The following is a 12107-nucleotide window of genomic DNA, read 5'->3' as shown; positions in this document are numbered from 1 at the left end:
ATTAAACAAAAATTTTAAATTCAGTTTCTTTTGTTTATTATAGTTATTTTTTTCATTCAAAGTATCAAGGCGAACTGTTTTATTTGCCACAACATAGCTCAACATTTTTAACAAGTTTGCTTTAGTTTTCTGCTTCAACAACAACAGCAAATGAAATCAGTATGCGCCTTAATGTGCATTCAAGCTGCAAGTTTATGAACACAACTTTTTTATTGTTGGTTTTTTTTTTTTTTTTTTTTTTTTTGTTATAATATCGTTACTACTTGAAATTTAATGTCAAGAGATGCGTTGATTTTTTTTTTTGCTTCTATTCATTAAATTGTAATTCAGCTATTTTGTGTGTTAAAGTGTTAGATTTCGTTGGATTTACTTTTATGTCTAAGAGATATTTAGATTGTGGCACTTGAGTTTATATTTTATTTGTTTTTTTTTTTCAAAATTTACTACTAACTGACTGATTGACTGAATAAATTTATCTTAATGATGAATCAAATAAAATGCAATTTCTCCCCTTTTTTGTTGTTTTGATCTTTAACTTGTGTGAAGATCATTGGATTTTCATGTGGAGGTTAATTTTCTTTTCTCATGTGATCGTTGTTGAATATACTTGAGTTTTAGAATTAACATTAGAAATTTTATCAAATTTAGTGTGATATCAATCAAAATAACACCATAAGCTAGTGTTGATGAGACAATTTCCGGTAGAATGATCATGATTTAGTTGATAAACGATCGTGCTTTGTTAGCGAATTTCTTTCAGCAACATTGATGCTGTTTTATAAAATGGAAAACTTTAATTGAAACTGTTCCACTCACTATTATTACCTTAATGGATCAGTTTAACAGCAAAGCAAAGACAAATAAGCAATAACACTTTCAAAAATCACATGACACATGTTCATAATATTAAAATTTCATTGATTAAGATGGTGTATGAATTGATTAAAAAAAAACATTGTGATACAAAAAAAAACTCTCATATAGTTTTCTCTAATTGCCTGCAAGGCCTTAAAAACAGAATATGTAATGAATTTTTGTATGAATGAATGTTAAAGAATGTACCAAAGATGCGGGTACAATTTTACGATCATTTACAATTTTATGTAGAGCAATTTGTGGTTGTTGAATAAACAAAATGAACTGAAGTGACGGACGCATTAATGTTGAACATTAATAAGTGAAAGAGTAACAAAGAAACACGAAACTCCTCTTACATATATCCCTCGCTTTAACAAGCTAAAATTGCCCATAAAACGATCGTTAACAAAATGTTATTTACAAACTGTTGGCTTGATCTTACAGGGAATAGTGTTTTTAAGTATTTCCTCAAACCTAATTACTATAGTTTATATGGTTGGTATAAAAGCAAAAAACAAAATACTTAAATGGAAACACATCAGCTGTGACTGGCTTTCCCGTACTTGATCGTATTAGCTGCATCAGATGTATTCTTCTTATACATCTTCTAAGTGTACAATAATTTATACTTTGGTTAGTTTTATTACAGCAAATATAATAAAATATTCCACACTTGTAGCGGAAGTTCCATATGTTTCGAAAACAAAAAGAAGATGAATGAGTGAAAAAAACTAGCAAAAATTATATAGTTCCGTCTTGTAAGTAAATAAATCAAACAATCACATCATCATCAACATCAACATCATTATTTTATTTCCAAGATCATTTAGTACAATCAAAGAAACACAAAAAGGGAAAGTAAATAGATAAAATGTGATTGTAATTATGATTGTTATTACAATAAAAAAATAATAAATTAACGTTAGGAAATAACACCTGGAACTAATTTGAGCTAAGTAGCTGCATATTAAAGATTTAACTTAGAACAATAGAATAATAAGATTTAGTTCATTGTAACTTAATAAGCAGGAAGTTGTTGGAAACTTTAGATAAGTAACGGTACAAAAGTCTTCACTAGTTCGAAGATCAATATGAAAGTAATAATTTTTAATTGGGCGATATAAAAGCCCATCATCGCTAACATTTCAAGACAAATGTTTATACTTGATAATGTGTTATAATTTGCAGATAGTTTATAAGTTATTAAAACAGCAAGCAAGAATCAAAACAGATCTTTGTTATACTTTGCTCCCGAGTAACAAAGCATTACCTGACGAGGTCGAATTCATACTAATACTGTAGCCAAAAGTATTTATCTCTGATTTTGTTCTGTAGGTATTTTCAACTCATAAATCATAGTTGGGTTACATCCATTACGTTATTTCCCATAATTAATTGCTAATCGACTGAGGGTTAAAGAACTATTCTCATCCATTACGATATTTCTCATAATAAGTTAGCCGACCTAGACCCGAAGCATTTATCTCGTTGGATTAAGTCGTAGCTACAGGATTGAGTGCCGAAGTATTGGTTTTATAGGATTACATTCATTACTATATTATGCATAACTATTCCTAACATTTATATCAGAAAGTAGACTATAGACTAGACTATAGACCTAGACCCGAAGCATTTATCTCGTTGGATTAAGTCGTAGCTACAGGATTGAGTGCCGAAGGATTGGTTTTATAGGATTACATTCATTACTATATTATGCATAACTATTCCTAAATCGTCTGAAATTCGTAGCATTGAATTGCATTTATATCAGAAAGTAGACTATAGACTAGACTATAGACTAGACTATAGACTAGACTATAGACTAGACTATAGACTAGACTATAGACTAGACTATAGACTAGACTATAGACTAGACTATAGACTAGACTATAGACTAGACTATAGACTAGACTATAGACTAGACTATAGACTAGACTATAGACTAGGCTATAGACTAGACTATAGACTAGACTATAGACTAGACTATAGACTAGACTATAGACTAGACTATAGACTAGACTATAGACTAGACTATAGACTAGACTATAGACTAGACTATAGACTAGACTATAGACTAGACTATAGACTAGACTATAGACTAGACTATAGACTAGACTATAGACTAGACTATAGACTAGACTATAGACTAGACTATAGACTAGACTATAGACTAGACTATAGACTAGACTATAGACTAGACTATAGACTAGACTATAGACTAGACTATAGACTAGACTATAGACTAGACTATAGACTAGACTATAGACTAGACTATAGACTAGACTATAGACTAGACTATAGACTAGACTATAGACTAGACTATAGACTAGACTATAGACTAGACTATAGACTAGACTATAGACTAGACTATAGACTAGACTATAGACTAGACTATAGACTAGACTATAGACTAGACTATAGACTAGACTATAGACTAGACTATAGACTAGACTATAGACTAGACTATAGACTAGACTAAAGACTAGACTAAAGACTAGACTATAGACTAGACTATAGACTAGACTATAGACTAGACTATAGACTAGACTATAGACTAGACTATAGACTAGACTAAAGACTAGACTATAGACTAGACTATAGACTAGACTATAGACTAGACTATAGACTAGACTATAGACTAGACTATAGACTAGACTATAGACTAGACTATAGACTAGACTATAGACTAGACTATAGACTAGACTATAGACTATATAGACTAGACTATAGACTAGACTATAGACTAGACTATAGACTAGACTATAGACTAGACTATAGACTAGACTATAGACTAGACTATAGACTAGACTATAGACTAGACTATAGACTAGACTATAGACTAGACTATAGACTAGACTATAGACTAGACTATAGACTAGACTATAGACTAGACTATAGACTAGACTATAGACTAGACTATAGACTAGACTATAGACTAGACTAGACTATAGATATAGACTAGACTATAGACTAGACTATAGACTAGACTATAGACTAGACTATAGACTAGACTATAGACTAGACTATAGACTAGACTATAGACTAGACTATAGACTAGACTATAGACTAGACTATAGACTAGACTATAGACTAGACTATAGACTAGACTATAGACTAGACTATAGACTAGACTATAGACTAGACTATACTAGACTATAGACTAGACTATAGACTAGACTATAGACTAGACTATAGACTAGACTATAGACTAGACTATAGACTAGACTATAGACTAGACTATAGACTAGACTATAGACTAGACTATAGACTAGACTATAGACTAGACTATAGACTAGACTATAGACTAGACTAGACTAGACTATAGACTAGACTATAGACTAGACTATAGACTAGACTATAGGACTAGACTATAGACTAGACTATAGACTAGACTATAGACTAGACTATAGACTAGACTATAGACTAGACTATAGACTAGACTATAGACTAGACTATAGACTAGACTATAGACTAGACTATAGACTAGACTATAGACTAGACTATAGACTAGACTATAGACTAGACTATAGACTAGACTATAGACTAGACTATAGACTAGACTATAGACTAGACTATAGACTAGACTATAGACTAGACTATAGACTAGACTATAGACTAGACTATAGACTAGACTATAGACTAGACTATAGACTAGACTATAGACTAGACTATAGACTAGACTATAGACTAGACTATAGACTAGACTATAGACTAGACTATAGACTAGACTATAGACTAGACTATAGACTAGACTATAGACTAGACTATAGACTAGACTATAGACTAGACTATAGACTAGACTATAGACTAGACTATAGACTAGACTATAGACTAGACTATAGACTAGACTATAGACTAGACTATAGACTAGACTATAGACTAGACTATAGACTAGACTATAGACTAGACTAGACTAGACTAGACTAACTAGACTAGACTATAGACTAGACTATAGACTCGACTAGGACTAGACTATAGACTAGACTATAGACTAGACTATAGACTAGACTATAGACTAGACTATAGACTAGACTATAGACTAGACTATAGACTAGACTATAGACTAGACTATAGACTAGACTATAGACTAGACTATAGACTAGACTATAGACTAGACTATAGACTAGACTATAGACTAGACTATAGACTAGACTATAGACTAGACTATAGACTAGACTATAGACTAGACTATAGACTAGACTATAGACTAGACTATAGACTAGACTATAGACTAGACTATAGACTAGACTATAGACTAGACTATAGACTAGACTATAGACTAGACTATAGACTAGACTATAGACTAGACTATAGACTAGACTATAGACTAGACTATAGACTAGACTATAGACTAGACTATAGACTAGACTATAGACTAGACTATAGACTAGACTATAGACTAGACTATAGACTAGACTATAGACTAGACTATAGACTAGACTATAGACTAGACTATAGACTAGACTATAGACTAGACTATAGACTAGACTATAGACTAGACTATAGACTAGACTATAGACTAGACTATAGACTAGACTATAGACTAGACTATAGACTAGACACTATAGATTAGATTATACTATACTAGACTATAGACTAGACTATAGACTAGACTATAGACTAGACTATAGACTAGACTATAGACTAGACTATAGACTAGACTATAGACTAGACTATAGACTAGACTATAGACTAGACTATAGACTAGACTATAGACTAGACTATAGTCTAGACTATAGACTAGACTGTATATAGTTTATAGTTCCACAGAGATTTATAGTCATTGAAGTTGATTAACAATCTTCCAGATGATGCATAAGTTCTAAGTTTAGATTTAGATTCTGTTTAACCTTCGCGCCCACTATAAACAATTTTAAGGCACTAAGGGAGCTGACTTTCACAAAATTAATCGCATTTATAACTACGATACACTTGTGACAATTTTTCATCGAACATTTTAAATAGCAAAATCATTTTTTTCTGAATTTTTTATTTTCAACTCTCAAACAAGTATAATTGTCTTTATGGTGCGTTTAAAGATCCGTTTATGTTGTCTACTGTCGACACTAATGTCGCTCACGCAATCCAGTGGTTGCTTTGGTGATCGTGCAAAGAAATAAAAACAAAATACATATTCAGTGTATGCCGCATACAGTGGGTAACAAAAATTATGGAAAGAGTAATAAGACAAAGTAAACTATTGGAATCGAAAATAATTCTAAACAAGGATCAGACTATCGTCGATGTTTACCTCGATTTAGATCTATTTCGCGATCACTTCTTAAGCAGTTAAATAATTCGTTTCAGACAAATTTTATTGATAGTAAAAAGGCTTTGGATTTCTTTAGATTCTAGCACTACTTTTACTGATCACTGTAAATTACAAATAAACTTATTCGTTATAACATTTATATCCTGTATGTATGTACTACGTTCATAAATGTACTTGATGACTTGGCCTAGAGACAAACAACTCACAAAAACACACAGAAATTATGGCATTACGTTTTCTTTATTTTTTTTTATTTTTTGTAATGGGAGCGGCTTTAACTATACACCTATAACGTAAACAATGTGGTAATTTAAAGCTAAGAAAAAGGTATTTATTTTCAACATTAAATCGTGAAAAGCTATCAAAAGTAACTGATCTACTATGAATATATATAGTCATACTATATGAATACAAGTACGAACTGCAAAGAAATCTTAACCCTTTGCCACGGCTTGTATAAAGAGAGCCCACGAAAATAATAAGAAAAAACGACCTGGAAAGATAAAGATCATGGCACACGCATTGTGTTTAAAGTTTTTTATTGTTATTATTGGATTTTTTTTTTATAATCGTATTTAAGTCAAACCAAACAGGCAACCCTTTTTTGAACTCAAAAAAATAAGAAAAAAAATTCATTTGGCCCAAACAAAGTAACAAAAGTATAAAGGATCGTGTAGTTGAGATTATGATCTTATTCGTAAGGTTTGCATGATAAAAGCGTTTATAGCAGTTATTTTTCTTCGTAGTTGTTGTTATTGCTTTTATTTATTTTACTTTAACTGGCCACAATCAATTCAGTCAATATCGATCGGTTGTTTGTGTTTCTTTTGTTATTGTCGCTTAGAGAATGGAGACAAAGATTGCAAATCTGAGATTTTACATGGAAAGAAATTTACAAACTTTAGTTATAAAACCAGTCACCCAGATTAGAATAGATGATGCTCATCCTTGATCTTTATAAACTACATCGATATTTTCCCTAAATAACGGTACAACTTTATCTTACACTTTCTAGAGTTATATTTATTATTATCCAGTTTAAAATTTTACTCTACGGATGCGATCAGTGTCCAATATTGAATTTTAGACAGCGTAACATAAGTTAAGATGAGATTCTATTTTATACTAAAGATTATATGGATAAATCGGGTATGGTTTCAAGAAAATTGCCTCATGAACTTAACCTCTTTCACTTAAATTTCCTAATCCTTTTTTCGAAATAAAAACCAGTTACTGGCATGAGGAGAGAGTTAACTAGAGAATCAACTAAAGTTGAATAGAGATCTTTTTCAATTTCATCGTTGCGATCGCGAAAAGAATCTGTGAATTAAATATCGAGATTTCACCTCAAAAGCCTGATATGATCTCACCTCAAAAGCATGATCTTACTCTATCCCAAAGATTTAAAAGGTAAAACTGGAGAGTCAAAAACATAATTAACTTCAGTTAACTGAAGAATTAACTAGAGTTGACTAGAGATATTTTTCAATTTCATTGTTAAGATCACGGAAAGAGTCGATGATTTAAATAGAGAGATTTTATCCAATGACATTTATGACGACAGTTTCAACAGTATGATATGATCTCATTCTATGCTAAAGATTTTGGGAGGAAATTCAACGATAAGAACGCAAGAATAATACGTAAATAGAATTTCAAGATGACACTCAATGAGATTATATGATCTTATTCTATGCTGTAATTCAAAAGCCGAAATGGACACTGCTAATAAACTTGATCGCTCGTAAATAGCACTAAGAGGTTCAGGGTATTCAATCGGATAATGTGATTCATAGGCCAAAACAGGAATTGTAGCTAAAACCGATGATTGCTCTCAGATTACACGATGACAGCATTAAATTCCAGAAGGAAATTTGAAGATTCAACCGCGCGAGCAATACTTTAATTAAATCTCAAGACGTCACCTATTGTCATTTACGTCATTTAATTTGAGGGGATGATGCGATCATCCGCGATCTCATTCTATGCTGACAATCGAAAGCGAAAACTGGCACTGCTTTGAACACCGCTGATGAACTTGAACTCTTGCTTAGTCTCAGATCATCCATTACTTTTAACAAAATTGTAATTCAGATCTTCGGAAATGTCCTTATATCGATCTAGGAGTAATAGGGGTGGAATAGACTCCCACGCTTTTTCAGTAGCAACCCCGTTGGATTTTATAAAAAGTAGTATTCAATCGGATAATGCCATATGATATATGCTGAAGATTCATAGGCGAAAACAGGCTGTCCTCGATGACAGCATTGAACTCCACAAGGAAATTCGAAGATTCGACCGCGCGAGCAATACTTTAATTAAATCTCAAGACGTCACCCATTGTCATTTACATCATTTAACTAATTTGAGGGGATGATGCGATCATCCGCGATCTCATTCTATGCTGACATTCGAAAGCGAAAACTGGCACTGCTTTGAACACCGCTGATGAACTCTTGCTTAGTCTCAGATCATCCATTATTTTTAACAAAATTTTAATTCAGATCGTCGGAGACGCCCTTATATCGATCTAGGAGTAATAGGGGTGGAATAGACTTCCACACTTTTTCAGTAGCAACCCCGTTGGATTTTATAAAAAGTAGAACTTCCGATTCTTTCATCAAATGACATTTATGAGGACAGCGTCAAAAGTATGATATGATCTCATTCTATGCTAAAGATTTTGGGAGAAAATTCAACGATGAGAACGCAAGAATAATACGTAAATGGAATCTCAAGATGACACATCTGAAGATGACACTCAATAATATTATATGATCTTATTCTATGCTATGATTCAAAAGCGGAAATGGGCAATGATAATGAACTTGATCGCTAGTAAATAGCGCTAAGAGGTTCAGGGTATTCAATGGGATAATGCGATATGAAGATTCATAAGCGAAAACAGAAATTGTAGCTCATGGCGATGAGCTTGAGTTCTTAATTGCTCTCAGAATCCTCGATGACAGCATTGAATTCCACAAGGAAATTCGAAGATTCGACAGCGCGAGCAATACTTTAATTAAATCTCAAGACGTCACCTATTGTCATTTACTCATTTAACTAATTTGAGGGGATGATGCGATCTCATTCTATGCTGACATTCGAAAGCGAAAACTGGCACTGCTTTGAATACCGCTGATGAACTTGAACTCTTGCTAAGTCTCAGATCATCCATTATTTTTAACAAATTTTTATTCAGATCGTCGGAGACGACCTTATATCGATCTAGGAGTAATCGGAGCGGAATAGACTGCCACGCTTTTTCAGTAGCTACCCCGTTGGATCTTATAAAAAGTAGTAACTTCCGATTCGTTCAACAAATGATTGAAAATAGTTGGAATAATCTGGACACAGGTGCAGGTTCCAAGCTAATATGGACTTCTTTCTAAGAGAAACGCACAAGGAAACTGATAACCAGAAATAGACGGGATATATCAAGGTAGTGAGGACTGGACTCTGGGTGCTAGGCAGACATGCAAGAAATAGAAAAAAACGGGTTTCTACACTCTATCTGAATGTCTTTCGCAAGCTATGAACAATAGATTTTACTCAGGAATGCTTTATATACAACCTTGGTAATTCATCCATCTGACTTATGGTGTGGACCCTACACGACATTTTGCGCTTATTAAACTAGCATCATGCTAGTAGCATGTTACCCAACAAACCAACTTACTTAGATGGAACTATGGAGCAAGGATACATTTACATATAGCCCCATGATTCCTGTTTTCTTTTTGTCACAGAAACGATCACTTAACCTAAAGCTCTATCTGCTTGAAAAAATTCACAATCACATATAAAGGCGATCGTAGCAATAGCATCATAAAAATTCACCAAAAATCATTTGCCATAGCATGAGGAATTCCCAAAAGTTTCGTTCAGTGTCTCTAAGATAAGCGATTTATTTTGACTAAATACTTTCCAAGCTGTTTGCTCGTTCTACAACCACAACCACCACCATCAACATTCTTTTTATTATCGATTTAAAGATTTCAATATAAAATCGCAAAATTTTTTGAAATGCTGTTTAAGCTTGCGTGTAAGAATTTTTCTGCGAATTTCCGATAACAATCTTTAAAGAGAATAAAAATGAAGCCAACGACAAACCAAACAAACAAAAAAAAACTTTGCAACAAATATCGTTTAAACACAAACTGATCAATGTGTATTGTAAAATGCAAAATTTTCAAAATACATATCTGTGTTGTATTTTTATTAATTTTATTAACACACAATCTCCCAAATGACTATAAAATAAAAAGCACTGACTGTGCATAAACCATATTAGTGATCATGTTAAGAAATCAAATCAAAATATCTCTGATACTGATCACAATCACAAGTAGTTGTAGTAGTTGTAGTGTGTCCTGATCAAAACAGGCCATAAAATCAAGGTGTTTTGTTGTTATACGATTAAAATTTATATTGAATTTTTGTATTTAGCAATTTGTGGCCGGTGCACAGTTAAAGTACTTATATGTTGTATGCAGTCATTTGATTATGTGTAACATGCTACTTGATGGTTTATTACGTTTTTGCAACAACATTTTATTGCCGTTGGTGGTGCAGTAAACTGTTGATTTTTTTTTTTTTTTGTAATATTAATTAGATAAATGAAAGTGTTGCTATTAACATTTTATGCTGGTTGTTAAAGTTTTAAATTTTTATTATTTTTTTTTTTTAACGAAAAATTTCTCTTTATAAAATTAAGTGTTTTATATGCAAAAGCGCTGGTTTTCTTTTAAATTAGCATTGTTGGCGATTTTTTTACATTAAACATTTTTTTAAGTAAATTTGTAAATTTGACCTCATTCAATGTCATTAACACAACGAAGGTTCTTATCATGGTTGTGGCTTTTGCGGTTTCATTTATTTTTATTGTGTTTTTAAGCATTAATAACGTTAAAGGTTACTTTTGTTTAACTTTGTTGAAGTTTTTCAAGTTTTTATTTTCTTCTTTACTTGAATATGTTTATGTGTTGTAATAATGATCTTTGTAATGATCGTTTATAGGTTTTTTTTTGTTATTATTAAAAGTATTTAAATCGGAAGTGATTTATTAACGAGAACGAATACGATCCATAACCTAAAAAAGAATCCTAAAAGTCCTGGAAATAAGAAAAAGTCATGGCCTAGGCCAGCCTAGGTGATCAAAGATTGTTAGCAAACTCAATAAGAGCAATACGATCCTCCAAAAGCAGGGAAATTGGGTTGCATACGAATTGAAGCCAAGAGAACTTGAAAGGCGATAACTGAAATGCAAAATGGATCCATTACGTTACACCGAAGCGTAAGAGACGGTATGTAAAGTTCGGCCAACCAGCCGAATTGTCACCAAAGCTAAATTTCCATGGCGTTAAGGTAATTCTCTATATTTTGTGGTACCAAAAGGATTATGTCTATTATGAGCTGCTGAAAGCTAGCCAGAACATCAGGAATCTGTGTCGAATGTCACTGGTTCTTTTGAAGCGAAAACTGATTCTTTTGACCTAAATCAAAAGCATGATATAATCCCACTCTATCCCAAAGATTCAAAGGTGAAACTAGAGAGGCAAAAACAGATTTAACTGGAAAATTAACTAGAGTTGACAAAAGATATTTTCCAATTTCATTGTTAAGATTACGGAAAGAGTCGGTGATTTAAATAGTGGGATTTTATCCAATGTCATTTATGAGGACAGCCTCAACAGTATGATATGATCTCATTCTATGCTAAAGATTTTGGGAGGAAATTCAACGATGAGAACGCAAGAATAATACGTAAATGGAATCTCAAGATGACACATCTGAAAATGACACTCAATGAGATTGTGTGATCTTATTCTGTGCTGTGATTCAAAAGCGGAAATGCTAATGAACTAGATCGCTCGTAGATACCGCTAAGAGGTTCAGGATAGTGCTGTAATATTCTACTACTTTTGATTACTCAATACTTTTCGTTTGGGTACTTAATACTACTCGATACTTTTAA

This window comes from Lucilia sericata, unplaced genomic scaffold (genome assembly GCF_015586225.1).
Source record: "Lucilia sericata isolate MDLA Ls3-8-SP2 unplaced genomic scaffold, ASM1558622v1 Contig000527F_arrow, whole genome shotgun sequence".
Lineage (NCBI taxonomy): Eukaryota > Metazoa > Arthropoda > Insecta > Diptera > Calliphoridae > Lucilia > Lucilia sericata.
This window is presented reverse-complemented; position numbering follows the sequence as displayed.